Here is a 24,626-nt window from a genome sequence, read left to right on the forward strand (position 1 = left end):
GGTGGCCGGTGATGAAGACTCTGACTGCCCAGGGGCACAGCCTGCAGGGATGTCGTGCAACACGAACAGCGGTGGAACTATCAGAGTCCCTTCCTCACAGAACACGTGTGACAGGCTGGGTCCACGTGTCGTGCCACCAAGTCCACCAAATTAAAATCAATGCTTCTGTAGAAGAAAATTTGACAAATCCTACCAATGCCCTCTTCTTCTTGGTGCATTTGAAGCCAACGTTTGGCCCAAAATAAATGTTCCTAATGTGCAGGTCATTCTCGCTGAGCGTTTATTTTTAGAACAATCATATGTTTTCATGATTTGGAAAAATATATTTAAAACAATCATCTTCCTTCGAGCCGGAGTTGAACCAGCGACCTAAGGATTTCAGCCACAACCCAACTACAGTCCTCCGCTCTACCAACTGAGCTATCGAAGGGGACCTATGCAGAGTTTCCTCACTTCACTATTAGTACGTACAGCAGCAGCAATGCAGAAGAAGACCTGCAACCCAGTAATTACACAGCTCCAATCACTGTTCAGACATGTCTGACAACAGCTAATGAGCGTGGGGCAGTGGGGCAATGGATGACGCGTCTGACTACGCTGATTAGGGATCACAAAATTGTAGGATCGTTTCCTGTTTTAAGTATCAATCTGTTTGTGGTGAAGAAGGACCATTGTATTCATATTATTGGTTCTTTCGGTAAAGTCACGTAGAAGGGAAATAATAAAATAATAATAATAAAACATAATGAAATAAAATTTCACAACGTTTCGGCTACAACGTAAGCAGCCGTCCTCAGGTGTAGAATCTGAGCTATCGGAAATACAGCTCTCCTAATGAACACCGCTAAGCTTGGCAGCGTATTTTAAACTGGGTGAGAGGAGGAAAGAGCCTTGACAAAGGATTTTACATATCAACAGAGGAATTTAGCATAATGATGACAAATGCAGATATGGGGTTAGTCACTCCTTGCAGAATGTGTAGGTGGTGGGGGGGTCTCAAAGGCATATTATGCTAGTAGTGTATTATGTAGGATTAGCAGGAATAAAGGGAGGGGCCATTGTCCTGAATGTTGCCTGCGATATATTTTTCTTCTTAAGGCCACCGTATAATTGATGAATGTGTTGAGTGTTGTTATACTGGTAGGAACGAAGTGGACCAGACCACCAATAGATTAATGTGTCCGTCCGTCCGTCCGTCCGTGTATCAACATCGCCCCCTACTGCAAACACTTGGCATGACCCTGTCCGACAAGATGGCCGCCCGCTCCCCCTGCGATCTGTGAATTAAACAAGATGGCCGTCGCTTCCGGCGCATCACGGCAAAACTTTAAAATTCGCTTCAAAATTACTTTACTGAAACGCAGCACGTTTATTTAAAAAAATACTTTACTGAAACGCAGCACGTTTTTTAACACAGAGACGAGATACATTTAATCGCCTTATTTGTGCACAAAAAGCACGGCGCGAGGCCTAGTGCGGCAGGCTTCGCGAGGCCTAGTGCGGCAGGCTTATTAACACAGAGATGAAACGCAGCACGTTTATTTAAAAAAAATAATTACTTTACTGAAACGCAGCACGTTTTTTTTTAACACAGAGACAAGAAACATTCATTAACACAGAGACGAGATACATTTAATCGCCTTATTTGTGCACGAAAAGGACGGCGCGAGGCCTAGTGCGGCAGGCTTCACGAGGCCTAGTGCGGCAGGCTTATTAACACAGAGACGAGATACATTTAATCGCCTTATTTGTGCACGAAAAGCGCGGCTTCGCGAGGCCTACTGCAGAGGCTTCGCGAGACCTAGTGCAGAAGGCTTCGCTAAGTCTACTGCAGGGAAGGCTTCGCGAGGCCTAGTGCAGTAGGCTTCGCGAGGCCTAGTGCGGCAGGCTTCGCGAGGCCTAGTGCGGGAGGCTTATTAACACAGAGATGAGATACATTTAATTGCCTTATTTGTGCACGAAAAGCGCAGCTTCGCGAGGCCTACTGCAGAGGCTTCGCGAGGCCTAGTGCAGAAGGCTTCGCTAAGTCTACTGCAGAGAAGGCTTCGCGAGGCCTAGTGCGGCATTTCGCGGGGCCTAGTGCAGAAGCTGGTGGTGGGGGGTGGTGGGGTGGTGGTGGTGGGGGGTGGTGGTGGGGGGTGGTGAGAGGGCTGGTGGGATGGGTGGTGTTGAGGGTGGTGTTGGGGGGTCTTTAAATCTCACAGCGTTTCTTGTCAAAACAAACACTTTTAATTAACGTTACACTAGAATACAGTAATTTTTTCTTTAACTCCTCTATACCCGGTCGATATCCCTGTACCAGTACTAAATATTATTCCTACTAGCCCACCCCGCAGGGTCCTGTTTTTTGTTGACTCTTGTTGTGCACCACTGCCAACGCAGCAGTAGCCTCACCAAATAATTGGTACTATTTAAACTGACCAGAGTAAAATTACATTAAAGAAACATGCAACAGATGTCGGATTATTGTACCAAGAATGTTGCGTGGTTTAAAAAACATACACGCACTTGTATTTAAAAAATTCACGAGCCAGGCAGGAGTCGAACCTACAATCTTCTGATCCGTAGTCAGACGCGTTATCCATTGCGCCACTGGCCCCACGCTGTCTCCTGGCACCTCTCACATCGCTTATGGCAGTAGTCGTGGCCGTGTAGGTGCCGAGTTGGGGGTGGCCGGTGATGAAGACTCTGACTGCCCAGGGGCACAGCCTGCAGGGATGTCGTGCAACACGAACAGCGGTGGAACTATCAGAGTCCCTTCCTCACAGAACACGTGTGACAGGCTGGGTCCACGTGTCGTGCCACCAAGTCCACCAAATTAAAATCAATGCTTCTGTAGAAGAAAATTTGACAAATCCTACCAATGCCCTCTTCTTCTTGGTGCATTTGAAGCCAACGTTTGGCCCAAAATAAATGTTCCTAATGTGCAGGTCATTCTCGCTGAGCGTTTATTTTTAGAACAATCATATGTTTTCATGATTTGGAAAAATATATTTAAAACAATCATCTTCCTTCGAGCCGGAGTTGAACCAGCGACCTAAGGATTTCAGCCACAACCCAACTACAGTCCTCCGCTCTACCAACTGAGCTATCGAAGGGGACCTATGCAGAGTTTCCTCACTTCACTATTAGTACGTACAGCAGCAGCAATGCAGAAGAAGACCTGCAACCCAGTAATTACACAGCTCCAATCACTGTTCAGACATGTCTGACAACAGCTAATGAGCGTGGGGCAGTGGGGCAATGGATGACGCGTCTGACTACGCTGATTAGGGATCACAAAATTGTAGGATCGTTTCCTGTTTTAAGTATCAATCTGTTTGTGGTGAAGAAGGACCATTGTATTCATATTATTGGTTCTTTCGGTAAAGTCACGTAGAAGGGAAATAATAAAATAATAATAATAAAACATAATGAAATAAAATTTCACAACGTTTCGGCTACAACGTAAGCAGCCGTCCTCAGGTGTAGAATCTGAGCTATCGGAAATACAGCTCTCCTAATGAACACCGCTAAGCTTGGCAGCGTATTTTAAACTGGGTGAGAGGAGGAAAGAGCCTTGACAAAGGATTTTACATATCAACAGAGGAATTTAGCATAATGATGACAAATGCAGATATGGGGTTAGTCACTCCTTGCAGAATGTGTAGGTGGTGGGGGGGTCTCAAAGGCATATTATGCTAGTAGTGTATTATGTAGGATTAGCAGGAATAAAGGGAGGGGCCATTGTCCTGAATGTTGCCTGCGATATATTTTTCTTCTTAAGGCCACCGTATAATTGATGAATGTGTTGAGTGTTGTTATACTGGTAGGAACGAAGTGGACCAGACCACCAATAGATTAATGTGTCCGTCCGTCCGTCCGTCCGTGTATCAACATCGCCCCCTACTGCAAACACTTGGCATGACCCTGTCCGACAAGATGGCCGCCCGCTCCCCCTGCGATCTGTGAATTAAACAAGATGGCCGTCGCTTCCGGCGCATCACGGCAAAACTTTAAAATTCGCTTCAAAATTACTTTACTGAAACGCAGCACGTTTATTTAAAAAAATACTTTACTGAAACGCAGCACGTTTTTTAACACAGAGACGAGATACATTTAATCGCCTTATTTGTGCACAAAAAGCACGGCGCGAGGCCTAGTGCGGCAGGCTTCGCGAGGCCTAGTGCGGCAGGCTTATTAACACAGAGATGAAACGCAGCACGTTTATTTAAAAAAAATAATTACTTTACTGAAACGCAGCACGTTTTTTTTAACACAGAGACAAGAAACATTCATTAACACAGAGACGAGATACATTTAATCGCCTTATTTGTGCACGAAAAGGACGGCGCGAGGCCTAGTGCGGCAGGCTTCACGAGGCCTAGTGCGGCAGGCTTATTAACACAGAGACGAGATACATTTAATCGCCTTATTTGTGCACGAAAAGCGCGGCTTCGCGAGGCCTACTGCAGAGGCTTCGCGAGACCTAGTGCAGAAGGCTTCGCTAAGTCTACTGCAGGGAAGGCTTCGCGAGGCCTAGTGCAGTAGGCTTCGCGAGGCCTAGTGCGGCAGGCTTCGCGAGGCCTAGTGCGGGAGGCTTATTAACACAGAGATGAGATACATTTAATCGCCTTATTTGTGCACGAAAAGCGCAGCTTCGCGAGGCCTACTGCAGAGGCTTCGCGAGGCCTAGTGCAGAAGGCTTCGCTAAGTCTACTGCAGAGAAGGCTTCGCGAGGCCTAGTGCGGCATTTCGCGGGGCCTAGTGCAGAAGCTGGTGGTGGGGGGTGGTGGGGTGGTGGTGGTGGGGGGTGGTGGTGGGGGGTGGTGAGAGGGCTGGTGGGATGGGTGGTGTTGAGGGTGGTGTTGGGGGGTCTTTAAATCTCACAGCGTTTCTTGTCAAAACAAACACTTTTAATTAACGTTACACTAGAATACAGTAATTTTTTCTTTAACTCCTCTATACCCGGTCGATATCCCTGTACCAGTACTAAATATTATTCCTACTAGCCCACCCCGCAGGGTCCTGTTTTTTGTTGACTCTTGTTGTGCACCACTGCCAACGCAGCAGTAGCCTCACCAAATAATTGGTACTATTTAAACTGACCAGAGTAAAATTACATTATAGAAACATGCAACAGATGTCGGATTATTGTACCAAGAATGTTGCGTGGTTTAAAAAACATACACGCACTTGTATTTAAAAAATTCACGAGCCAGGCAGGAGTCGAACCTACAATCTTCTGATACGTAGTCAGACGCGTTATCCATTGCGCCACTTGCCCCACGCTGTCTGCTGCCACCTCTCACATCGCCTATGGCAGTAGTCGTTGCCGTGTAGGTGCCGAGTTGGGGGTGGCCGGTGATGAAGACTCTGACTGCCCAGGGGCACAGCCTGCAGGGATGTCGTGCAACACGAACAGCGGTGGAACTATCAGAGTCCCTTCCTCACAGAACACGTGTGACAGGCTGGGTCCACGTGTCGTGCCACCAAGTCCACCAAATTAAAATCAATGCTTCTGTAGAAGAAAATTTGACAAATCCTACCAATGCCCTCTTCTTCTTGGTGCATTTGAAGCCAACGTTTGGCCCAAAATAAATGTTCCTAATGTGCAGGTCATTCTCGCTGAGCGTTTATTTTTAGAACAATCATATGTTTTCATGATTTGGAAAAATATATTTAAAACAATCATCTTCCTTCGAGCCGGAGTTGAACCAGCGACCTAAGGATTTCAGCCACAACCCAACTACAGTCCTCCGCTCTACCAACTGAGCTATCGAAGGGGACCTATGCAGCGTGTCATCACTTCACTATTAGTACGTACAGCAGCAGCAATGCAGAAGAAGACCTGCAACCCAGTAATTACACAGCTCCAATCACTGTTCAGACATGTCTGACAACAGCTAATGAGCGTGGGGCAGTGGGGCAATGGATGACGCGTCTGACTACGCTGATTAGGGATCACAAAATTGTAGGATCGTTTCCTGTTTTAAGTATCAATCTGTTTGTGGTGAAGAAGGACCATTGTATTCATATTATTGGTTCTTTCGGTAAAGTCACGTAGAAGGGAAATAATAAAATAATAATAATAAAACATAATGAAATAAAATTTCACAACGTTTCGGCTACAACGTAAGCAGCCGTCCTCAGGTGTAGAAGCTGAGCTATCGGAAATACAGCTCTCCTAATGAACACCGCTAAGCTTGGCAGCGTATTTTAAACTGGGTGAGAGGAGGAAAGAGCCTTGACAAAGGATTTTACATATCAACAGAGGAATTTAGCATAATGATGACAAATGCAGATATGGGGTTAGTCACTCCTTGCAGAATGTGTAGGTGGTGGGGGGGTCTCAAAGGCATATTATGCTAGTAGTGTATTATGTAGGATTAGCAGGAATAAAGGGAGGGGCCATTGTCCTGAATGTTGCCTGCGATATATTTTTCTTCTTAAGGCCACCGTATAATTGATGAATGTGTTGAGTGTTGTTATACTGGTAGGAACGAAGTGGACCAGACCACCAATAGATTAATGTGTCCGTCCGTCCGTCCGTCCGTGTATCAACATCGCCCCCTACTGCAAACACTTGGCATGACCCTGTCCGACAAGATGGCCGCCCGCTCCCCCTGCGATCTGTGAATTAAACAAGATGGCCGTCGCTTCCGGCGCATCACGGCAAAACTTTAAAATTCGCTTCAAAATTACTTTACTGAAACGCAGCACGTTTATTTAAAAAAATACTTTACTGAAACGCAGCACGTTTTTTTAACACAGAGACGAGATACATTTAATCGCCTTATTTGTGCACAAAAAGCACGGCGCGAGGCCTAGTGCGGCAGGCTTCGCGAGGCCTAGTGCGGCAGGCTTATTAACACAGAGATGAAACGCAGCACGTTTATTTAAAAAAAATAATTACTTTACTGAAACGCAGCACGTTTTTTTAACACAGAGACAAGAAACATTCATTAACACAGAGACGAGATACATTTAATCGCCTCATTTGTGCACGAAAAGGACGGCGCGAGGCCTAGTGCGGCAGGCTTCGCGAGGCCTAGTGCGGCAGGCTTATTAACACAGAGACGAGATACATTTAATCGCCTTATTTGTGCACGAAAAGCGCGGCTTCGCGAGGCCTACTGCAGAGGCTTCGCGAGACCTAGTGCAGAAGGCTTCGCTAAGTCTACTGCAGGGAAGGCTTCGCGAGGCCTAGTGCAGTAGGCTTCGCGAGGCCTAGTGCGGCAGGCTTCGCGAGGCCTAGTGCGGGAGGCTTATTAACACAGAGACGAGATACATTTAATCGCCCTATTTGTGCACGAAAAGCGCAGCTTCGCGAGGCCTACTGCAGAGGCTTCGCGAGGCCTAGTGCAGAAGGCTTCGCTAAGTCTACTGCAGAGAAGGCTTCGCGAGGCCTAGTGCGGCAGGCTTCGCGAGGCCTAGTGCAGAAGCTGGTGGTGGGGGGTGGTGGGGTGGTGGTGGTGGGGGGGTGGTGGTGGGGGGTAGTGAGAGGGCTGGTGGGATGGGTGGTGTTGAGGGTGGTGTTGGGGGGTCTTTAAATCTCACAGCGTTTCTTGTCAAAACAAACACTTTTAATTAACGTTACACTAGAATACAGTAATTTTTTCTTTAACTCCTCTATACCCGGTCGATATCCCTGTACCAGTACTAAATATTATTCCTACCAGCCCACCCCGCAGGGTCCTGTTTTTTGTTGACTCTTGTTGTGCACCACTGCCAACGCAGCAGTAGCCTCACCAAATAATTGGTACTATTTAAACTGACCAGAGTAAAATTACATTATAGAAACATGCAACAGATGTCGGATTATTGTACCAAGAATGTTGCGTGGTTTAAAAAACATACAAGCACTTGTATTTAAAAATTCACGAGCCAGGCAGGAGTCGAACCTACGATCTTCTGATCCGTAGTCAGACGCGTTATCCATTGCGCCACTGGCCCCACGCTGTCTCCTGGCACCTCTCACATCGCTTATGGCAGTAGTCGTGGCCGTGTAGGTGCCGAGTTGGGGTGGCCGGTGATGAAGACTCTGACTGCCCAGGGGCACAGCCTGCAGGGATGTCGTGCAACACGAACAGCGGTGGAACTATCAGAGTCCCTTCCTCACAGAACACGTGTGACAGGCTGGGTCAACGTGTCGTGCCACCAAGTCCACCAAATCAAGATCAATGCATTTGTAGAAGAACATCTGACAAATCCTACCAATGCCCTCTTTTTCTTGGTGCACTTTGAGCCAACGTTTTGCCCAAAATAAATGTTCCTAATGTACAGGTCATGCTTGTTGGGCCTTCATTGTTTGAACAATTATATATATTTCATTATTTGGAACAAGTAAACCCGTAAAAACAAAGTTTTTCACTATAAATCCTTTATATGCGTGGCGGCTAGAATCTTCTCGTCCTCTGGCTTGAGATGGCTGCCACCTATGGGTCAGATGATTGTCTGCCAGTATTAAACAATTGGTAATTAAATATTTAATTTGTTTTCCCTAAACAGTGTAATATTTAGGAAATTTTTTTTCACGAAAATTAATTGTCACACACAACGAGTCTGTGTGGAAAATGTCAGCTCGATTGGATCACGGGAAGTGGGTTAAAAAACGACCGAAAGATTTGCACGGCCCTAAGCAAGCAAGTGAACTTAATTTAAAGGATTTAAAAATATATTCGCCTGTGGAGGACGCGGGGATCGATCCCGCGACCTTTGGCATGGGAAGCGAGGGCGCTACCAGCTGCGCTACTCCGCAACGGCCTGTGGAGGGTTTACGCTCTGGGCGCCTACACTGTGATGTTCAGCCAAAGCCATGAATGAGTTGTATTTGAATAAATGTACAATCATTTGTTTTTGCCTAAAAAGTGTAAAATTTTTGAAACATTTTTTCACGAACATTAATTGTCTCGCACAACGAGTCTGTGTGGAAAATGTCAGCTCGATTTGATCACGGGAAGTGGGTTAAAAAACGACCGAAAGATTTGCACGGTCGTAAGCAAGCAAGCAAGCACGCAAGCAAGCAAGCAAGCGAACTTAATATAAAGGATTTAAAAATATATTAAAAATAATCAACCTCCTTCGAGCAGGAGTCGAACCAGCGACCTAAGGATTTCAATCATCAACCAACTACAGTCCTCCGCTCTACCAACTGAGCTATCAAAGGTGACCTATGCAGTGTTTCATCACTTCACTATTAGTACGTAGAGCAGCAGCAATGCAGAAGAAGACCTGCAACCCAGTAATTACACAGCTACAGTTACTGTTTCGACTTGTCTGACAACAGCTAATGAGTCGGATTATACTGGTAGGAACCTCCTGGTTACACCAGCCCACAGGGGATTATTGTGTCCGTCGTGCAGGGAGGGGCTGGGTGGGGAGGGAGGGGCTGGGTGGAGAGGAGAGGGTGGGGAGGGTGGGGAGGGGCTGGGTGGGGAGGGTGGGGTGGGGAGTGGCTGGGTGGGGAGGGTCTGGTCACCCCGTGGTGCCCTTATAAAACTCAACGTTTAACCTACTCATGCCGGCTTGTGCCCGCCCTCACAGTCGGCCATATTTGCGGAATACACCACGCCGCCGTTGACCCTGGCCATTGACCGAGCAACCCAACATTCCCTCCGCAGGAATGTGTTATTAACTCACCAGAGTAAAAATACATTATGTAACTGTTCAACAGATGTCGGATTATTGTACCAACAATGTTGCGTGGTTTAAAAAAATATACGCACTTGTACTAAAATAGAATTCACCACGAGCCAGGCAGGAGTCGAACCTACAATCTTCTGATCCGTAGTCAGACGCGTTATCCATTGCGCCACTGGCCCCACGCTGTCTCCTGGCATCTCTCACATCGCCTATGGCAGTAGTCGTGGCCGTGTAGGTGCCGAGTTGGGGGTGGCCGGTGATGAAGACTCTGACTGCCCAGGGGCACAGCCTGCAGGGATGTCGTGCAACACGAACAGCGGTGGAACTATCAGAGTCCCTTCCTCACAGAACACGTGTGACAGGCTGGGTCCACGTGTCGTGCCACCAAGTCCACAAAATCAACATCAATGCATCTGTAGAAGAACATCTTACAAATCCCACCAATGCCCTCTTCTTCTTGGTGTATTTTAAACGAACGTTTGGCCCAACAAAAATGTTCCTAATGTGCAGGCGATGCTCGTTGAGCATTTATTGTTTGAACAATTATATGTATTTCATTATTTGGAACAAGTAAACCCGTAAAAACAAAGTTTTTCACTATAAATCCTTTATATGCGTGGCGGCTAGAATCTTCTCGTCCTCTGGCTTGAGATGGCTGCCACCTATGGGTCAGATGATTGTCTGCCAGTATTAAACAATTGGTAATTAAATATTTAATTTGTTTTCCCTAAACAGTGTAATATTTAGGAAAAATTTTTTCACGAAAATTAATTGTCACACACAACGAGTCTGTGTGGAAAATGTCAGCTCGATTGGATCACGGGAAGTGGGTTAAAAAACGACCGAAAGATTTGCACGGCCCTAAGCAAGCAAGTGAACTTAATTTAAAGGATTTAAAAATATATTCGCCTGTGGAGGACGCGGGGATCGATCCAGCGACCTTTGGCATTGGAAGCGAGGGCGCTACCAACTGCGCTACTCCGCCACGGCCTGTGGAGGGTTTACGCTCTGGGCGCCTACACGGTGATGTTCAGCCAAAGCCATGAATGAGTTGTATTTGAATAAATGTACAATAATTTGTTTTTGCCTAAAAAGTGTAAAATTTTTGAAAAAAAATTTCACGAACATTAATTGTCTCGCACAACGAGTCTGTGTGGAAAATGTCAGCTCGATTTGATCACGGGAAGTGGGTTAAAAAACGACCGAAAGATTTGCACGGTCGTAAGCAAGCAAGCAAGCACGCAAGCAAGCAAGCAAGCGAACTTAATGTAAAGGATTTAAAAATATATTAAAAATAATCAACCTCCTTCGAGCCGGAGTCGAACCAGCGATCTAAGGATTTCAACCATCAACCAACTACAGTCCTCCGCTCTACCAACTGAGCTATCGAAGGTGACCTATGCAGTGTTTCATCACTTCACTATTAGTACGTACAGCAGCAGCAATGCAGAAGAAGACCTGCAACCCAGTAATTACACAGCTACAGTTACTGTTTCGACATGTCTGACAACAGCTAATGAGTCGGATTATACTGGTAGGAACCTCCTGGTTACACCAGCCCACAGGGGATTATTGTGTCCGTCGTGCAGGGAGGGGCTGGGTGGGGAGGGAGGGTCTGGGTGGAGAGGAGAGGGTGGGGAGGGTGGGGAGGGGCTGGGTGGGGAGGGTGGGGTGGGGAGTGGCTGGGTGGGGAGGGTCTGGTCACCCCGTGGTGCCCTTATAAAACTCAACGTTTAACCTACTCATGCCGGCTTGTGCCCGCCCTCACAGTCGGCCATATTTGCGGAATACACCACGCCGCCGTTGACCCTGGCCATTGACCGAGCAACCCAACATTCCCTCCGCAGGAATGTGTTATAAACTCACCAGAGTAAAAATACATTATGTAACTGTTCAACAGATGTCGGATTATTGTACCAACAATGTTGCGTGGTTTAAAAAAATATACGCACTTGTACTAAAATAGAATTCACCACGAGCCAGGCAGGAGTCGAACCTACAATCTTCTGATCCGTAGTCAGACGCGTTATCCATTGCGCCACTGGCCCCACGCTGTCTCCTGGCACCTCTCACATCGCCTATGGCAGTAGTCGTGGCCGTGTAGGTGCCGAGTTGGGGGTGGCCGGTGATGAAGACTCTGACTGCCCAGGGGCACAGCCTGCAGGGATGTCGTGCAACACGAACAGCGGTGAAACTATCAGAGTCCCTTCCTCACAGAACACGTGTGACAGGCTGGGTCCACGTGTCGTGCCACCAAGTCCACCAAATTAAAATCAATGCTTCTGTAGAAGAAAATTTGACAAATCCTACCAATGCCCTCTTCTTCTTGGTGCATTTGAAGCCAACGTTTGGCCCAAAATAAATGTTCCTAATGTGCAGGTCATTCTCGCTGAGCGTTTATTTTTAGAACAATCATATGTTTTCATGATTTGGAAAAATATAGTTAAAACAATCATCTTCCTTCGAGCCGGAGTTGAACCAGCGACCTAAGGATTTCAGCCACAACCCAACTACAGTCCTCCGCTCTACCAACTGAGCTATCGAAGGGGACCTATGCAGTGTTTCCTCACTTCACTATTAGTACGTACAGCAGCAGCAATGCAGAAGAAGACCTGCAACCCAGTAATTGCACAGCTCCAATCACTGTTCAGACATGTCTGACAACAGCTAATGAGCGTGGGGCAGTGGGGCAATGGATGACGCGTCTGACTACGCTGATTAGGGATCACAAAATTGTAGGTTCGTTTCCTGTTTTAAGTATCAATCTGTTTGTGGTGAAGAAGGACCATTGTATTCATATTATTGGTTCTTTCGGTAAAGTCACGTAGAAGGGAAATAATAAAATAATAATAATAAAACATAATGAAATAAAATTTCACAACGTTTCGGCTACAACGTAAGCAGCCGTCCTCAGGTGTAGAAGCTGAGCTATCGGAAATACAGCTCTCCTAATGAACACCGCTAAGCTTGGCAGCGTATTTTAAACTGGGTGAGAGGAGGAAAGAGCCTTGACAAAGGATTTTACATATCAACAGAGGAATTTAGCATAATGATGACAAATGCAGATATGGGGTTAGTCACTCCTTGCAGAATGTGTAGGTGGTGGGGGGGTCTCAAAGGCATATTATGCTAGTAGTGTATTATGTAGGATTAGCAGGAATAAAGGGAGGGGCCATTGTCCTGAATGTTGCCTGCGATATATTTTTCTTCTTAAGGCCACCGTATAATTGATGAATGTGTTGAGTGTTGTTATACTGGTAGGAACGAAGTGGACCAGACCACCAATAGATTAATGTGTCCGTCCGTCCGTCCGTCCGTGTATCAACATCGCCCCCTACTGCAAACACTTGGCATGACCCTGTCCGACAAGATGGCCGCCCGCTCCCCCTGCGATCTGTGAATTAAACAAGATCGCCGTCGCTTCCGGCGCATCACGGCAAAACTTTAAACTTCGCTTCAAAATTACTTTACTGAAACGCAGCACGTTTATTTAAAAAAATACTTTACTGAAACGCAGCACGTTTTTTAACACAGAGACGAGATACATTTAATCGCCTTATTTGTGCACAAAAAGCACGGCGCGAGGCCTAGTGCGGCAGGCTTCGCGAGGCCTAGTGCGGCAGGCTTATTAACACAGAGATGAAACGCAGCACGTTTATTTAAAAAAAATAATTACTTTACTGAAACGCAGCACGTTTTTTTAACACAGAGACAAGAAACATTCATTAACACAGAGACGAGATACATTTAATCGCCTTATTTGTGCACGAAAAGGACGGCGCGAGGCCTAGTGCGGCAGGCTTCGCGAGGCCTAGTGCGGCAGGCTTATTAACACAGAGACGAGATACATTTAATCGCCTTATTTGTGCACGAAAAGCGCGGCTTCGCGAGGCCTACTGCAGAGGCTTCGCGAGACCTAGTGCAGAAGGCTTCGCTAAGTCTACTGCAGAGAAGGCTTCGCGAGGCCTAGTGCAGTAGGCTTCGCGAGGCCTAGTGCGGCAGGCTTCGCGAGGCCTAGTGCGGGTTATTAACACAGAGACGAGATACATTTAATCGCCTTATTTGTGCACGAAAAGCGCGGCTTCGCGAGGCCTACTGCAGAGGCTTCGCGAGGCCTAGTGCAGAAGGCTTCGCTAAGTCTACTGCAGAGAAGGCTTCGCGAGGCCTAGTGCGGCAGGCTTCGCGGGGCCTAGTGCAGAAGCTGGTGGTGGGGGGTGGTGGGGTGGTGGTGGTGGGGGGTGGTGGTGGGGGGTGGTGAGAGGGCTGGTGGGATGGGTGGTGTTGAGGGTGGTGTTGGGGGGTCTTTAAATCTCACAGCGTTTCTTGTCAAAACAAACACTTTTAATTAACGTTACACTAGAATACAGTAATTTTTTCTTTAACTCCTCTATACCCGGTCGATATCCCTGTACCAGTACTAAATATTATTCCTACTAGCCCACCCCGCAGGGTCCTGTTTTTTGTTGACTCTTGTTGTGCACCACTGCCAACGCAGCAGTAGCCTCACCAAATAATTGGTACTATTTAAACTGACCAGAGTAAAATTACATTATAGAAACATGCAACAGATGTCGGATTATTGTACCAAGAATGTTGCGTGGTTTAAAAAACATACACGCACTTGTATTTAAAAAATTCACGAGCCAGGCAGGAGTCGAACCTACAATCTTCTGATACGTAGTCAGACGCGTTATCCATTGCGCCACTTGCCCCACGCTGTCTGCTGCCACCTCTCACATCGCCTATGGCAGTAGTCGTGGCCGTGTAGGTGCCGAGTTGGGGGTGGCCGGTGATGAAGACTCTGACTGCCCAGGGGCACAGCCTGCAGGGATGTCGTGCAACACGAACAGCGGTGGAACTATCAGAGTCCCTTCCTCACAGAACACGTGTGACAGGCTGGGTCAACGTGTCGTGCCACCAAGTCCACCAAATCAAAATCAATGCATTTGTAGAAGAACATCTGACAAATCATACCAATGCCCTCTTTTTCTTGGTGCATTTTGAGCCAACGTTTTGCCCAAAATAAATGTTCCTAATGTACAGGTCATGCTTGTTGGGCATTCATTGTTTGAACAATTATATGTATTTCATTATTTGGAACAAGTAAACCCGTAAAAACAAAGTTTTTCACTATAAATCCTTTATATGCGTGGCGGCTAGAATCTTCTCGTCATCTGGCTTGAGATGGCTGCCACCTATGGGTCAGATGATTGTCTGCCAGTATTAAACAATTGGTAATTAAATATTTAATTTGTTTTCCCTAAACAGTGTAATATTTAGGAAAACAATTTTCACGAACATTAATTGTCTCGCACAACGAGTCTGTGTGGAAAATGTCAGCTCGATTTGATCACGGGAAGTGGGTTAAAAACGACCGAAAGATTCGCACGGTCGTAAGCAAGCAAGCAAGCACGCAAGCAAGCAAGCAAGCGAACCTAAGATAAAGGATTTAAAAATATATTTAAAATAATCAACCTCCTTTGAGCCGGAGTCGAACCAGCGACCTAAGGATTTCAACCATCAACCAACTACGGTCCCCTGCTTTACCAACTGAGCTATCGAAGGTGACCTATGCAGTGTTTCATCACTTCACTATTAGTACGTACAGCAGCAGCAATGCAGAAGAAGACCTGCAGCCCAGTAATTACACAGCTACAGTTACTGTTTCGACATGTCTGACAACAGCTAATGAGTCGGATTATACTGGTAGGAACCTCCTGGTTACACCAGCCCACAGGGGATTATTGTGTCCGTCGTGCAGGGAGGGGCTGGGTGGGGAGGGAGGGGCTGGGTGGACAGGAGAGGGTGGGGAGGGTGGGGAGGGGCTGGGTGGGGAGGGTCTGGTCACCCCGTGGTGCCCTTATAAAACTCAACGTTTAACCTACTCACGCCGGCTTGTGCCCGCCCTCACAGTCGGCCATATTTGCGGAATACACCACGCCGCCGTTGACCCTGGCCATTGACCGAGCAACCCAACATTCCCTCCGCAGGAATGTGTTATAAACTCACCAGAGTAAAAATACATAATGTAACTGTTCAACAGATGTCGGATTATTGTACCAACAACGTTGCGTGGTTTAAAAGAATATACGCACTTGTACTAAAATAGAATTCACCACGAGCCAGGCAGGAGTCGAACCTACAATCTTCTGATCCGTAGTCAGACGCGTTATCCATTGCGCCACTGGCCCCACGCTGTCTCCTGGCACCTCTCACATCGCCTATGGCAGTAGTCGTGGCCGTGTAGGTGCCGAGTTGGGGGTGGCCGGTGATGAAGACTCTGACTGCCCAGGGGCACAGCCTGCAGGGATGTCGTGCAACACGAACAGCGGTGGAACTATCAGAGTCCCTTCCTCACAGAACACGTGTGACAGGCTGGGTCAACGTGTCGTGCCACCAAGTCCACCAAATCAAAATCAATGCATTTGTAGAAGAACATCTGACAAATCCTACCAATGCCCTCTTTTTTTGGTGCATTTTGAGCCAACGTTTTGCCCAAAATAAATGTTCCTAATGTACAGGTCATGCTTGTTGGGCCTTCATTGTTTGAACAATTATATATATTTCATTATTTGGAACAAGTAAACCCGTAAAAACAAAGTTTTTCACTATAAATCCTTTATATGCGTGGCGGCTAGAATCTTCTCGTCCTCTGGCTTGAGATGGCTGCCACCTATGGGTCAGATGATTGTCTGCCAGTATTAAACAATTGGTAATGAAATATTTAATTTGTTTTCCCTAAACAGTGTAATATTTAGGAAATTTTTTTCACGAAAATTAATTGTCACACACAACGAGTCTGTGTGGAAAATGTCAGCTCGATTGGATCACGGGAAGTGGGTTAAAAAACGACCGAAAGATTTGCACGGCCCTAAGCAAGCAAGTGAACTTAATTTAAAGGATTTAAAAATATATTCGCCTGTGGAGGACGCGGGGATCGATCCCGCGACCTTTGGCATTGGAAGCGAGGGCGCTACCAACTGCGCTACTCCGCCACGGCCTGTGGAGGGTTTACGCTCTGGGCGCCTACACGGTGATGTTCAGCCAAAGCCATGAATGAGTTGTATTTGAATAAATGTACAATAATTTGTTTTTGCCTAAAAAGTGTACAATTTTTGAAAAAATTTTTCACGAACATTTATTGTCTCGCACAACGAGTCTGTGTGGAAAATGTCAGCTCGATTTGATCACGGGAAGTGGGTTAAAAAACGACCGAAAGATTTGCACGGTCGTAAGCAAGCAAGCACGCAAGCAAGCAAGCAAGCGAACTTAATATAAAGGATTTAAAAATATATTAAAAATAATCAACCTCCTTCGAGCCGGAGTCGAACCAGCGACCTAAGGATTTCAACCATCAACCAACTACAGTCCTCCGCTCTACCAACTGAGCTATCGAAGGTGACCTATGCAGTGTTTCATCACTTCACTATTAGTACGTACAGCAGCAGCAATGCAGAAGAAGACCTGCAACCCAGTAATTACACAGCTCCAATCACTGTTCAGACATGTCTGACAACAGCTAATGAGCGTGGGGCAGTGGGGCAATGGATGACGCGTCTGACTACGCTGATTAGGGATCACAAAATTGTAGGATCGTTTCCTGTTTTAAGTATCAATCTGTTTGTGGTGAAGAAGGACCATTGTATTCATATTATTGGTTCTTTCGGTAAAGTCACGTAGAAGGGAAATAATAAAATAATAATAATAAAACATAATCAAATAAAATTTCACAACGTTTCGGCAACAACGTAAGCAGCCGTCCTAAGGTGTAGAAGCTGAGCTATCGGAAATACAGCTCTCCTAATGAACACCGCTAAGCTTGGCAGCGTATTTTAAACTGGGTGAGAGGAGGAAAGAGCCTTGACAAAGGATTTTACATATCAACAGAGGAATTTAGCATAATGATGACAAATGCAGATATGGGGTTAGTCACTCCTTGCAGAATGTGTAGGTGGTGGGGGGGTCTCAAAGGCATATTATGCTAGTAGTGTATTATGTAGGATTAGCAGGAATAAAGGGAGGGGCCATTGTCCTGAATGTTGCCTGCGATATATTTTTCTTCTTAAGGCCACCGTATAATTGATGAATGTGTTGAGTGTTGTTATACTGGTAGGAACGAAGTGGACCAGACCACCAATAGATTAATGTGTCCGTCCGTCCGTCCGTCCGTGTATCAACATCGCCCCCTACTGCAAACACTTGGCATGACCCTGTCCGACAAGATGGCCGCCCGCTCCCCCTGCGATCTGTGAATTAAACAAGATGGCCGTCGCTTCCGGCGCATCACGGCAAAACTTTAAACTTCGCTTCAAAATTACTTTACTGAAACGCAGCACGTTTATTTAAAAAAATACTTTACTGAAACGCAGCACGTTTTTTTAACACAGAGACGAGATACATTTAATCGCCTTATTTGTGCACAAAAAGCACGGCGCGAGGCCTAGTGCGGCAGGCTTCGCGAGGCCTAGTGCGGCAGGCTTATTAACACAGAGATGAAACGCAGCACGTTTATTTAAAAAAAATAATTACTTTACTGAAACGCAGCACGTTTTTTAACACAGAGACAAGAAACATTCATTAACACAGAGACGAGATACATTTAATCGCCTTATTTGTGCACGAAAAGGACGGCGCGAGGCCTAGTGCGGCAGGCTTCGCGAGGCCTAGTGCGGCAGGCTTATTAACACAGAGACGAGATACATTCAATCGCCTTATTTGTGCACGAAAAGCGCGGCTTCGCGAGGCCTACTGCAGAGGCTTCGCGAGACCTAGTGCAGAAGGCTTCGCTAAGTCTACTGCAGAGAAGGCTTCGCGAGGCCTAGTGCAGTAGGCTTCGCGAGGCCTAGTGCGGCAGGCTTCGCGAGGCCTAGTGCGGGAGGCTTATTAACACAGAGACGAGATACATTTAATCGCCTTATTTGTGCACGAAAAGCGCGGCTTCGCGAGGCCTACTGCAGAGGCTTCGCGAGGCCTAGTGCAGAAGGCTTCGCTAAGTCTACTGCAGAGAAGGCTTCGCGAGGCCTAGTGCGGCAGGCTTCGCGAGGCCTAGTGCAGAAGCTGGTGGTGGGGGGTGGTGGGGTGGTGGTGGTGGGGGGTGGTGGTGGGGGGTAGTGAGAGGGCTGGTGGGATGGGTGGTGTTGAGGGTGGTGTTGGGGGGTCTTTAAATCTCACAGCGTTTCTTGTCAAAACAAACACTTTTAATTAACGTTACACTAGAATACAGTATTTTTTTCTTTAACTCCTCTATACCCGGTCGATATCCCTGTACCAGTACTAAATATTATTCCTACCAGCCCACCCCGCAGGGTCCTGTTTTTTGTTGACTCTTGTTGTGCACCACTGCCAACGCAGCAGTAGCCTCACCAAATAATTGGTACTATTTAAACTGACCAGAGTAAATTTACATTATAGAAACATGCAACAGATGTCGGATTATTGTACCAAGAATGTTGCGTGGTTTAAAAAACATACAAGCACTTGTATTTAAAAAATTCACGAGCCAGGCAGGAGTCGAACTAACAATCTTCTGATCCGTAGTCAGACGCGTTATCCATTGCGCCACTGGCCCCACGCTGTCTCCTGGCATCTCTCACATCGCCTATGGCAGTAGTCGTGGCCGTGTAGGTGCCGAGTTGGGGGTGGCCGGTGATGAAGACTCTGACTGCCCAGGGGCACAGCCTGCAGGGATGTCGTGCAACACGAACAGCGGTGGAACTATCAGAGTCCCTTCCTCACAGAACACGTGTGACAGGCTGGGTCCACGTGTCGTGCCACCAAGTCCACCAAATCAACATCAATGCATCTGTAGAAGAACATCTTACAAATCCCACCAATGCCCTCTTCTTCTTGGTGTATTTTAAACGAACGTTTGGCCCAACAAAAATGTTCCTAATGTGCAGGCGATGCTCGTTGAGCATTTATTGTTTGAACAATTATATGTATTTCATTATTTGGAACAAGTAAACCCGTAAAAACAAAGTTTTTCACTATAAATCCTTTATATGCGTGGCGGCTAGAATCTTCTCGTCCTCTGGCTTGAGATGGCTGCCACCTATGGGTCAGATGATTGTCTGCCAGTATTAAACAATTGGTAATTAAATATTTATTTTGTTTTCCCTAAACAGTGTAATATTTAGGAAAAATTTTTTTCACGAAAATTAATTGTCACACACAACGAGTCTGTGTGGAAAATGTCAGCTCGATTGGATCACGGGAAGTGGGTTAAAAAACGACCGAAAGATTTGCACGGCCCTAAGCAAGCAAGTGAACTTAATTTAAAGGATTTAAAAATATATTCGCCTGTGGAGGACGCGGGGATCGATCCAGCGACCTTTGGCATTGGAAGCGAGGGCGCTACCAACTGCGCTACTCCGCCACGGCCTGTGGAGGGTTTACGCTCTGGGCGCCTACACGGTGATGTTCAGCCAAAGCCATGAATGAGTTGTATTTGAATAAATGTACAATAATTTGTTTTTGCCTAAAAAGTGTAAAATTTTTGAAAAAAAATTTCACGAACATTAATTGTCTCGCACAACGAGTCTGTGTGGAAAATGTCAGCTCGATTTGATCACGGGAAGTGGCTTAAAAAACGACCGAAAGATTTGCAAGCAAGCAAGCACGCAAGCAAGCAAGCAAGCACGCAAGCAAGCGAAATCAATATAAAGGATTTAAAAATATATTAAAAATAATCAACCTCCATTCGAGCCGGAGTCGAACCAGCGACCTAAGGATTTCAATCATCAACCAACTACAGTCCTCCGCTCTACCAACTGAGCTATCGAAGGTGACCTATGCAGTGTTTCATCACTTCACTATTAGTACGTACAGCAGCAGCAATGCAGAAGAAGACCTGCAACCCAGTCATTACACAGCTACAGTTACTGTTTCGACATGTCTGACAACAGCTAATGAGTCGGATTATACTGGTAGGAACCTCCTGGTTACACCAGCCCACAGGGGATTATTGTGTCCGTCGTGCAGGGAGGGGCTGGGTGGGGAGGGAGGGGCTGGGTGGAGAGGAGAGGGTGGGTAGGGTGGGGAGGGGCTGGGTGGGGAGGGTGGGGTGGGGAGTGGCTGGGTGGGGAGGGTCTGGTCACCCCGTGGTGCCCTTATAAAACTCAACGTTTAACCTACTCACGCCGGCTTGTGCCCGCCCTCACAGTCGGCCATATTTGCGGAATACACCACGCCGCCGTTGACCCTGGCCATTGACCGAGGAACCCAACATTCCCTCCGCAGGAATGTGTTATAAACTCACCAGAGTAAAAATACATTATGTAACTGTTCAACAGATGTCGGATTATTGTACCAACAACGTTGCGTGGTTTAAAAAAATATACGCACTTGTACTAAAATAGAATTCACCACGAGCCAGGCAGGAGTCGAACCTACAATCTTCTGATCCGTAGTCAGACGCGTTATCCATTGCTCCACTGGCCCCACGCTGTCTCCTGGCACCTCTCACATCGCCTATGGCAGTAGTCGTGGCCGTGTAGGTGCCGAGTTGGGGGTGGCCGGTGATGAAGACTCTGACTGCCCAGGGGCACAGCCTGCAGGGATGTCGTGCAACACGAACAGCGGTGGAACTATCAGAGTCCCTTCCTCACAGAACACGTGTGACAGGCTGGGTCCACGTGTCGTGCCACCAAGTCCACCAAATCAAAATCAATGCATTTGTAGAAGAACATCTGACAAATCCTACCAATGCCCTCTTTTTCTTGGTGCATTTTGAGCCAACGTTTTGCCCAAAATAAATGTTCCTAATGTACAGGTCATGCTTGTTGGGCCTTTATTGTTTGAACAATTATATGTATTTCATTATTTGGAACAAGTAAACCCGTAAAAACAAAGTTTTTCACTATAAATCCTTTATATGCGTGGCGGCTAGAATCTTCTCGTCCTCTGGCTTGAGATGGCTGCCACCTATGGGTCAGATGATTGTCTGCCAGTATTAAACAATTGTTAATAAAATATTTAATTTGTTTTCCCTAAACAGTGTAATATTTAGGAATTTTTTTTTCACGAAAATTAATTGTCACACACAACGAGTCTGTGTGGAAAATGTCAGCTCGATTGGATCACAGGAAGTGGATTAAAAAACGACCGAAAGATTTGCACGGCCCTAAGCAAGCAAGTGAACTTAATTTAAAGGATTTAAAAATATATTCGCCTGTGGAGGACGCGGGGATCGATCCCGCGACCTTTGGCATTGGAAGCGAGGGCGCTACCAACTGCGCTACTCCGCCACGGCCTGTGGAGGGTTTACGCTCTGGGCGCCTACACGGTGATGTTCAGCCAAAGCCATGAATGAGTTGTATTTGAATAAATGTACAATAATTTGTTTTTGCCTAAAAAGTGTACAATTTTTGAAAAAAATTTTCACGAACATTTATTGTCTCGCACAACGAGTCTGTGTGGAAAATGTCAGCTCGATTTGATCACGGGAAGTCGGTTAAAAAACGACCGAAAGATTTGCACGGTCGTAAGCAAGCAAGCAAGCACGCAAGCACGCAAGCAAGCGAACTTAATGTAAAGGATTTAAAAATATATTAAAAATAATCAACCTCCTTCGAGCCGGAGTCAAACCAGCGACCTAAGGATTTCAACCATCAACCAACTACAGTCCTCCGCTCTACCAACTGAGCTATCGAAGGTGACCTATGCAGTGTTTCATCACTTCACTATTAGTACGTACAGCAGCAGCAATGCAGAAGAAGACCTGCAACCCAGTAATTACACAGCTCCAATCACTGTTCAGACATGTCTGACAACAGCTAATGAGCGTGGGGCAGTGGGGCAATGGATGACGCGTCTGACTACGCTGATTAGGGATCACAAAATTGTAGGTTCGTTTCCTGTTTTAAGTATCAATCTGTTTGTGGTGAAGAAGGACCATTGTATTCATATTATTGGTTCTTTCGGTAAAGTCACGTAGAAGGGAAATAATAAAATAATAATAATAAAACATAATGAAATAAAATTTCACAACGTTTCGGCTACAACGTAAGCAGCCGTCCTCAGGTGTAGAAGCTGAGCTATCGGAAATACAGCTCTCCTAATGAACACCGCTAAGCTTGGCAGCGTATTTTAAACTGGGTGAGAGGAGGAAAGAGCCTTGACAAAGGATTGTACATATCAACAGAGGAATTTAGCATAATGATGACAAATGCAGATATGGGGTTAGTCACTCCTTGCAGAATGTGTAGGTGGTGGGGGGGTCTCAAAGGCATATTATGCTAGTAGTGTATTATGTAGGATTAGCAGGAATAAAGGGAGGGGCCATTGTCCTGAATGTTGCCTGCGATATATTTTTCTTCTTAAGGCCACCGTATAATTGATGAATGTGTTGAGTGTTGTTATACTGGTAGGAACGAAGTGGACCAGACCACCAATAGATTAATGTGTCCGTCCGTCCGTCCGTCCGTGTATCAACATCGCCCCCTACTGCAAACACTTGGCATGACCCTGTCCGACAAGATGGCCGCCCGCTCCCCCTGCGATCTGTGAATTAAACAAGATGGCCGTCGCTTCCGGCGCATCACGGCAAAACTTTAAACTTCGCTTCAAAATTACTTTACTGAAACGCAGCACGTTTATTTAAAAAAATACTTTACTGAAACGCAGCACGTTTTTTAACACAGAGACGAGATACATTTAATCGCCTTATTTGTGCACAAAAAGCACGGCGCGAGGCCTAGTGCGGCAGGCTTCGCGAGGCCTAGTGCGGCAGGCTTATTAACACAGAGATGAAACGCAGCACGTTTATTTAAAAAAAATAATTACTTTACTGAAACGCAGCACGTTTTTTTAACACAGAGACAAGAAACATTCATTAACACAGAGACGAGATACATTTAATCGCCTTATTTGTGCACGAAAAGGACGGCGCGAGGCCTAGTGCGGCAGGCTTCGCGAGGCCTAGTGCGGCAGGCTTATTAACACAGAGACGAGATACATTTAATCGCCTTATTTGTGCACGAAAAGCGCGGCTTCGCGAGGCCTACTGCAGAGGCTTCGCGAGACCTAGTGCAGAAGGCTTCGCAAAGTCTACTGCAGAGAAGGCTTCGCGAGGCCTAGTGCAGTAGGCTTCGCGAGGCCTAGTGCGGCAGGCTTCGCGAGGCCTAGTGCGGGAGGCTTATTAACACAGAGACGAGATACATTTAATCGCCTTATTTGTGCACGAAAAGCGCGGCTTCGCGAGGCCTACTGCAGAGGCTTCGCGAGGCCTAGTGCAGAAGGCTTCGCTAAGTCTACTGCAGAGAAGGCTTCGCGAGGCCTAGTGCGGCAGGCTTCGCGGGGCCTAGTGCAGAAGCTGGTGGTGGGGGGTGGTGGGGTGGTGGTGGTGGGGGGTGGTGGTGGGGGGTGGTGAGAGGGCTGGTGGGATGGGTGGTGTTGAGGGTGGTGTTGGGGGGTCTTTAAATCTCACAGCGTTTCTTGTCAAAACAAACACTTTTAATTAACGTTACACTAGAATACAGTAATTTTTTCTTTAACTCCTCTATACCCGGTCGATATCCCTGTACCAGTACTAAATATTATTCCTACCAGCCCACCCCGCAGGGTCCTGTTTTTTGTTGACTCTTGTTGTGCACCACTGCCAACGCAGCAGTAGCCTCACCAAATAATTGGTACTATTTAAACTGACCAGAGTAAAATTACATTATAGAAACATGCAACAGATGTCGGACTATTGTACCAAGAATGTTGCGTGGTTTAAAAAACATACAAGCACTTGTATTTAAAAAATTCACGAGCCAGGCAGGAGTCGAACCTACAATCTTCTGATACGTAGTCAGACGCGTTATCCATTGCGCCACTTGCCCCACGCTGTCTGCTGCCACCTCTCACATCGCCTATGGCAGTAGTCGTGGCCGTGTAGGTGCCGAGTTGGGGGTGGCCGGTGATGAAGACTCTGACTGCCCAGGGGCACAGCCTGCAGGGATGTCGTGCAACACGAACAGCGGTGGAACTATCAGAGTCCCTTCCTCACAGAACACGTGTGA

General features: G+C 46.6%; 1 protein-coding gene and 14 non-coding genes across 15 annotated transcripts in view; all 15 read right to left on the reverse strand.

The window, feature by feature from the left end:
* The window catches only part of LOC144949330 (alpha/beta hydrolase domain-containing protein 17B), a 175,709-nt gene that overhangs the window by 99,072 nt on the left and 52,011 nt on the right, over nucleotides 1–24,626 (reverse strand). The gene's annotated exons all lie outside the window — the stretch shown is intronic.
* On the reverse strand, nucleotides 342–430 carry TRNAY-GUA (transfer RNA tyrosine (anticodon GUA)). The gene is given in 2 exon segments: nucleotides 342–377; nucleotides 394–430. It is a non-coding gene; the product is annotated as a tRNA-Tyr (tRNA).
* TRNAR-ACG (transfer RNA arginine (anticodon ACG)) lies at nucleotides 2,527–2,599 on the reverse strand. The gene has a single exon. It is a non-coding gene; the product is annotated as a tRNA-Arg (tRNA).
* On the reverse strand, nucleotides 3,010–3,098 carry TRNAY-GUA (transfer RNA tyrosine (anticodon GUA)). The gene is given in 2 exon segments: nucleotides 3,010–3,045; nucleotides 3,062–3,098. It is a non-coding gene; the product is annotated as a tRNA-Tyr (tRNA).
* On the reverse strand, nucleotides 5,677–5,765 carry TRNAY-GUA (transfer RNA tyrosine (anticodon GUA)). The gene is given in 2 exon segments: nucleotides 5,677–5,712; nucleotides 5,729–5,765. It is a non-coding gene; the product is annotated as a tRNA-Tyr (tRNA).
* TRNAR-ACG (transfer RNA arginine (anticodon ACG)) lies at nucleotides 7,863–7,935 on the reverse strand. The gene has a single exon. It is a non-coding gene; the product is annotated as a tRNA-Arg (tRNA).
* TRNAY-GUA (transfer RNA tyrosine (anticodon GUA)) lies at nucleotides 9,060–9,148 on the reverse strand. The gene is given in 2 exon segments: nucleotides 9,060–9,095; nucleotides 9,112–9,148. It is a non-coding gene; the product is annotated as a tRNA-Tyr (tRNA).
* TRNAR-ACG (transfer RNA arginine (anticodon ACG)) lies at nucleotides 9,731–9,803 on the reverse strand. Its single transcript has one exon. It is a non-coding gene; the product is annotated as a tRNA-Arg (tRNA).
* TRNAY-GUA (transfer RNA tyrosine (anticodon GUA)) lies at nucleotides 10,929–11,017 on the reverse strand. Its single transcript is given in 2 exon segments — nucleotides 10,929–10,964; nucleotides 10,981–11,017. It is a non-coding gene; the product is annotated as a tRNA-Tyr (tRNA).
* TRNAR-ACG (transfer RNA arginine (anticodon ACG)) lies at nucleotides 11,600–11,672 on the reverse strand. The gene has a single exon. It is a non-coding gene; the product is annotated as a tRNA-Arg (tRNA).
* Nucleotides 12,083–12,171, reverse strand: TRNAY-GUA (transfer RNA tyrosine (anticodon GUA)). Its single transcript is given in 2 exon segments — nucleotides 12,083–12,118; nucleotides 12,135–12,171. It is a non-coding gene; the product is annotated as a tRNA-Tyr (tRNA).
* Nucleotides 15,743–15,815, reverse strand: TRNAR-ACG (transfer RNA arginine (anticodon ACG)). The gene has a single exon. It is a non-coding gene; the product is annotated as a tRNA-Arg (tRNA).
* On the reverse strand, nucleotides 16,935–17,023 carry TRNAY-GUA (transfer RNA tyrosine (anticodon GUA)). The gene is given in 2 exon segments: nucleotides 16,935–16,970; nucleotides 16,987–17,023. It is a non-coding gene; the product is annotated as a tRNA-Tyr (tRNA).
* Nucleotides 20,319–20,408, reverse strand: TRNAY-GUA (transfer RNA tyrosine (anticodon GUA)). The gene is given in 2 exon segments: nucleotides 20,319–20,355; nucleotides 20,372–20,408. It is a non-coding gene; the product is annotated as a tRNA-Tyr (tRNA).
* TRNAY-GUA (transfer RNA tyrosine (anticodon GUA)) lies at nucleotides 22,189–22,277 on the reverse strand. The gene is given in 2 exon segments: nucleotides 22,189–22,224; nucleotides 22,241–22,277. It is a non-coding gene; the product is annotated as a tRNA-Tyr (tRNA).

This window comes from Lampetra fluviatilis, chromosome 53 (genome assembly GCF_964198595.1).
Source record: "Lampetra fluviatilis chromosome 53, kcLamFluv1.1, whole genome shotgun sequence".
Lineage (NCBI taxonomy): Eukaryota > Metazoa > Chordata > Hyperoartia > Petromyzontiformes > Petromyzontidae > Lampetra > Lampetra fluviatilis.